Below are 6,740 nucleotides of genomic sequence, written 5' to 3'. Positions count from 1 at the left end.
AATTTGGTAAGTTTAATTTGATCAGAGACATACCTGGAGAAAATGCAAGCAACACTAAGATTTTGTAATTGGATTGTAACTGTTTGGCTACAATACTATGACTAAAATTTTGGGAAGAGAGATAGATATATCACTAACATTTTATGAGTTTTTTTTTTCTCCCAGAGAAAATGAACTAGAAAGAGAAGAAATGTAGAATTAAATGAATAGTAAAGAGCTAAGTTGGGAGTAGAGAGGAAACTTAGTATTTACTTTGTCTTAGGCAGGACTTACATTTTTATATCTTTTCATTTCATACAGTGAGCAATGTTAGATTAAGATTTATAGAAGTAAAATATAAAGAGGATCCAAATCATAAACTTCATTGGATATTATTTACTTTCCCATGGCTTTTCTTGCTGTAAATACAACTAGGGTCTTAGTTATCCCTGCAGTTTTTGCAAATGCAGGCCATTCTCTTTTTCACATCTTATGTATCTCTAGCAGGTGTAAATGAGTTAGGATCTTCTTGGTTTCCTACTGCCCTTTCCATCTAATGTCTTCTTTCCCCTCTTTTAAAATCTCCAGTGTTTTTGAAATCTGTGTAGTCAGATTTCATACTCTTTTATCTTTCTCTTAATGTCATCTAAAGATCCAAGTGTGCTCCTTCATCCCTTGAATATTTTAAAAATTAGATCACTGTCATCTTTACTCTACCTATCATCATTCTTGTCAAAGTCAAGGTACTAGTAGATGATCCTTCCAACACTCTGTCTTCTTACATTCTTGACCATGCCACATTTGGAGGTAATTTCTTCCTCTCCCTTCTAACCACTTACACACAGAGCTATAGTCTATATTCTGTCATCACCAATACATGCTCTATCCCCAAGTTTATGTATAATGCTTGATACTTTCTGATCTTGATCATCTATAAATTGAGGTCATTTTATGTCATACCTTGCTGCACCCATTCCCACAGTATATGTCTCTCCTTATTTCAATCTTCTTTAATTTCTCTCGGCAATATTTTTTACTTTTCAGTATAAAGTTCTTTCCTATTTTATCCGGTTTATCTCAAAGTGTTTAATCATTTTGATGTTACTTTAAATGGTATTGTTATGTTAATTTCAATTTTAATTTGTTTGTTGCTTGTATATAGAAATGCAATTGATTTGGGTATACTGATTTTACATTAACTGCTTTGTTAAACTCATTTTTAGTCCTAGTAACATTTTACTTACTTTCTATTTTTCATTTTCTCCAATTTTTTAAATTCCAGTTATTGATGATACAGTGTAATATTAGTTTCAGGTGTAGAATTTAGTGATTCAATATTCACATACAACACCTGGTTCTCATCACATGTGTGCTCCTTAATCTTCATCATCTATCTAACCCATCCCTCCACTTGTCTTCCTGGTAACCCTCAGTTTGTTCTCTATACTTAAAAGTCTATATCTTGATTTGCCTTTTTCATTTGCTTTGTTTCTTAAATTCTACATATGAGTGATATCATATAGTATTTGTCCTCTGAATAACTTATTTCATTTAACATAATACTCTCTAGCTCCATCCATATTGTTGCAAATGGCAAGATTTCATTCTTTATTATGTCTGAGTAATATTCCATTGTGTATATATATATATATATAGCACTTCTTTATCCATTCGTCAGTTGATGGACATTTAGGCTCTTTCTATAACTTGGCTGTTGGTGCTAATGCTGCTATAAATGTCAGGGTACACATATCCATTCAAATTAGTATTTTTGTATCCTTTAAGTAAATACTTAGTACTGCAATTGCTGGGCTGTAGGATAGTTCTATTTTTGACCTTTTTAGGAAGCTCAATACTGTTTTCCAGAGTAGCTATATCAGTTTGCATTCCCCCCATCATTATAAGAGGGTTCCCTTTTCTCCATATTCTTGCTAATACCCACTGTTGTTAATTTTAGCCATTTTGATAGATGTGAGGTGATATTTCATTGTAGTTTTGATTTATATTTCCCTGATGATGAGTGATGTTGATCATCCTTTTATGTGTGTGTTGGCCATATGTATGTCTTTGGGAAAATGTCTATTCATGTCTTCTGCCCATTTTTTAACTGGGTTATTTTGGGAAGTGTTGAATTTGGTAAGTTTGTTATATATTTTGGACACTAACCTTTATCAGATATGTCCTTTGCAAATACCATATGTTGCCCTTTAGTTTTGTTGATTGTTTCTTTTGCTACGCAGAAGCTTTTTACTTCGATATAGTCCTAATAGTTTATTTTTGCTTTTGTTTCCCTTGCCTCAGGAGGCATAACTAGTAAGAACTTGCTAGACTGAGGTCAAAGAGTTTTATGACTGTGTTGTCTTCCAGGATTTGAACGGTTTCCTGTCTCACATTTAGGTCTTTCACCCATTTTGTATTTATTTTTGTGTATGGTGTAAGAAAGTAGTTCAGTTTCAATTGTCATTGTCCAATTTTCCTAGCACCATATTTTGAACAATCTTTTTTCTCATTGGAAATACTTACCAACTGTGTTGAAGACTAATTGACCGTATAGTTGTGGGCTTATCTCTCAGTTTTCTATTTTGTTCCATTGATTTATATGTCTATTATTGTGCCATTACTATGCTGTCTTGATGACTACAGCTTTGCAATATAACTTGAAGTCTGGAATTGTGATGCCTCCAGCTTTACTTATCTTTTTCAAGATTACTTTGGTTATTTAGTGTCTTTTGAGGTTCCATACAAATTTAGGATTGCATGTTCTAGCTCTGTGAAAAATGCTGCTGCTATTTTGATAGGGATTGCAATAAATGTATAGATTGCTTTGGGTAATATAGAGATTTTAATCACACTTCTTCTTCTAATCCATGAGCATAGACTATTTTGTGTCATCTTCAACTTCTTCAGTGTTTTATAGTTTTTAGAGTATAGTTCTTGTAATTCTTTAAATACATTTTATCTATATTTCTACATAGACATTTTCTACTTAGAGACTTTTAAAATACATTGTGTCTACCATAAATTTCTACACAGAAATTTTCTACATAGAAAATCATGTTGTCTTTAAACAGTCATATTTACTTTTTCTATCAAATTTTGTAAACTTTATTTCATTTTCTTGCCTTATCATACCACCTTAGACATCGAAGACATTGTTAAATAGAAGTAGGAGAATGGACAAACTTGTTTTAATTTTAACATGAGGAGTTCAAGATTCATTCTTTTAAAATTAACTGTGATAATAACTGTAGATTTTTCACAGATGCACTGTATTATGTCTAGAATGTTTGCTTTGATTCCTAATTCTCTGAGAATTTTTTATTTTTGATATGTAATAGATACTGGATTTTATCAAATGTTTTTTTTTCTCTACTAGGATTATCTCATATTTTTAGTACTTATCTTGTGAATATAAATAATTATATCTATATTTCAAATGTTAAGACAGCTTAGAAAGTATTTGGTCACTGTTTCTTCACTGTTTTTTCTTCATTGTTTTCTCCTGTCCTTTGGGGATGCTAATGATACAGGTTAGACTGCTTGAAATGGTTCCACACTTCATTGATGCTCTGTATTTTTTACAATTGTTTTTTGTCTGTGATTTTCTTCTGTGATTTTGTTTTGGATGGTATCTTCATGTTCTGCCATGTCTAATCTGTGAATCCTATCTAGTGCATGTTTCTTGTTCTCTTTCTTTAATCTCAGTCATTGTGGTTTTCATCTCTAAGAGACTAATTTAAATAATTCTTTTTGTCTTTCTCTATGGAATGCAGTTGTATGTGTATGTTTTCGTTGTTGTTGTTGTTGTTTTTATGTCCTTGTGTGCTAATTCTGACATCTATATCAGTTCTGGGTTGTTTCTGACTGATTCATCTCTTCATTATGTATCCTATTTTCTTGCTTCTTTGCTTAGCTGATAATTTTTTATTGGATACTAGACATGTTAATTTTATTTTGTTGAGTGATGAATACTTTAAACTCATATAAAATTTTTGAACTTTGTATTTAGGATATAGTTAAGTTATTTGGAAACAGTCTGATTCTTTCAGGTGTTTTATGAATCAATTCTAAGCTGGCTGATAGGAACAGCTACAATTTTCACTTCCGTGTGAGTACTGAGCATCGGGACCTGGGTTCTTTTTGATAATTCTTTTCTCTGTCTTGAGTGGTTTCTTCACATGTACACACTGGTCATTATTCACTGACCATTTGAGAGACACTCATTCAAGGTCTCCAGAGGTTACTCTTTCTGCATCTCTTTTCTTTGTAGTACTCTGTCCTGCAAAGTCCTGGTCTTCCCAGGCTCTGGGGTTGAGATCCTCTGGACTCTTCCAGGCTTTCCCTTCCTAAGCCAGGGCCCAGAAGCCCTCTCAAAGAAGACAGTTGTAGCAATCACAAGGCTCTCTTAACTTCTTTTTCATTTGTTTTTCATCTCACAAGGATCCTTATCCTTTATTGTCTTATATCTAGCAGCTCACTTGCAAACCTTTTCATTTTGTTGTTTGCTTGTTTTTTTTTTTTTTTTTTGGTTGTTTCAGGCAGAAGGATCAAAATCTTTGCCATTTCATTTTGATCAGAAGTGAAAGTCTCCAGGTTGGCCTATTTCGTCTTTATATCACCAAATGCACCATACTTTCTTAGTCTACATCTACACACTTAGTTTCTTTATATGGCAATAGAGAAAATATATAAGTAGAAAATATATGAAATCAAACATTTTATTTAATCCAATTACTTTAACCTACTTTCTGCAACTATCCTCTTTCTCTTTTATATTATGAATTTTGTCCTTTATTGAAAAGGTGAGGGGCGCCTGGGTGGCTCAATCGGTTAAGCGTCTGACTTCAGCTCAGGTCATGATCTCGCAGTTTGTGGGATCAAGCCTCACGTAGGGCTCTGTGCTGACAGTTCAGAGCCTGGAGCCTGCTTCGGATTCTATGACTTCCTCTGTTTCTGCCTGTCTCCTGCGCTTGCTCTCTCTCTCAAAAATAAATAAAAAATTATATATAAAAAAAGAAAAGTTGAATAAATTTTTTCTGTAAAGGGCCAGATATTAAATATTTTGGCCTTTGCAGTCTTACGGTCTCTGTTACGACTATTTAGTTCTGCTACTACAGCACAAAAGCAGCCATATATAATATGTAAATGAATGTACATGATGATAATACCTTTTATTTACAAAATATTAGGGGTAGTCTTGATTTGACCCATTGGCCACAGCTTTCCAATACCTGCTCTGCTGGATCATTGCCATCTTAATGGGAATTAATTATCTTCATCTTAAAGTGGTAGCATCCATCCTTTCTTCTTGTTTTGTTCTCACATTCTGGTTTTCCTATAATACATTCCATGTAATCTTTGATCTTTAAAATTGGTATGAAGTAGCCTTATCAAAATCATCAACAACATATAGTTAACTTTATTTTATGCTATCTGTATACCATAACCTTTTTCTTGAACCATTTTATGTTCCTGATTTTAACCACATTATCCTCATTTTCTTCCTATCCAGTTACCTTTTTGTTACCGATTTCATTTTGTGGCCCCTTTCTTTCTCACAGATCTCTAAGTGCCAAGACACTCCCATGGTAACTTTTTCTTCTATATTATGTCTGCCTTATCAGATTTTGTTTGCTTCTATAACTTTAAAAATGATATGATCTGTCTTCCTAAATTTAAATTTCTAATTGTTAGCACATTCTAGAGTTCAATACTTTTATATTCACTTTCCTTTTTGACCTTTCATATTTAAAAGGCATTTCATAACCAAACTTATCATAACCAAAAAATATTTTTGGTATATCCTCCTAAATCTATCAATCCTAAACATTTCCCCATATCTGCAAATGGTACCAATGTTAGCAGAGTTGTTCAAACCTACTGTAGGAGTCATTAAAGATTACATCTCCCTTCACAACTAGCAACCAATCCAGTTGTAAATCTTACTGACTCTACCCTTAACTATATTCTATATTTGACTAACTTTTAAAACTCCTCCCTTACTTCCAAAACTCTTGTTAAGGTAACTTCATAAGGGGTACAAAAATACCATCCTTTCTCACCTCCCCGTGGCCTATTGCCACAACAATCAATCAGATTTTCTTAACATAAATTATATTATGTGTTTCTCACATTCTAAGCACTCCAATTTCAATCTTTCAATCACACTTAAATAAACACCTAACCTTCTTCCCAAGGCCCAAAGAACTATACGATTCAGTTTCTGATAATGTCTTCAACTTCCTTTATTACCACTATCCACTTGTTCACTGTTGTGCAAACATTGGGCCTCCTTACTAGTTTTTGAATTCCAGGCAGGCACAGTCTAGTGTTGGAGTTTATACTTGCTGGTTCCGATGCCTATCACTTCCTCCAGGTTCAAGTCTTCATTCAGGCAAATTGGGACCCTTCTTGAGAAAGATTAAATAATGTTTAAATTTGCCATAACCTCTTATGACACCTAGTAATTTATTATTTTCTAACCAATTCACCTCAAAACTCGACTAACTTTATGTTAGTTTTTCTTGGCCCCCGTTCTTCAAAAAGGCCATAGTTTCCTCCACAGTCAGTCTCTATGCTATTACAATGTTCTAATCTCTTTATAAACTTTATCAGAAATATATGCATTTGATTTTGTGCTTGTTTTTCATTTCTACCACTGATGATCCAATCTTAGAATCTCAGCTCCTTAAAGGTAGGAACTGAATCAATCTTGTTCACTTCTGTATCACAAGAGCCTGCAAATTGCTTGTCTATTATAT

This window comes from Hyaena hyaena, unplaced genomic scaffold (assembly GCF_003009895.1).
Source record: "Hyaena hyaena isolate Hyena2069 unplaced genomic scaffold, ASM300989v1 scaffold_581, whole genome shotgun sequence".
NCBI classification, from domain to species: Eukaryota; Metazoa; Chordata; class Mammalia; order Carnivora; family Hyaenidae; genus Hyaena; species Hyaena hyaena.
Note: the sequence above shows the minus strand (reverse complement) of the source record.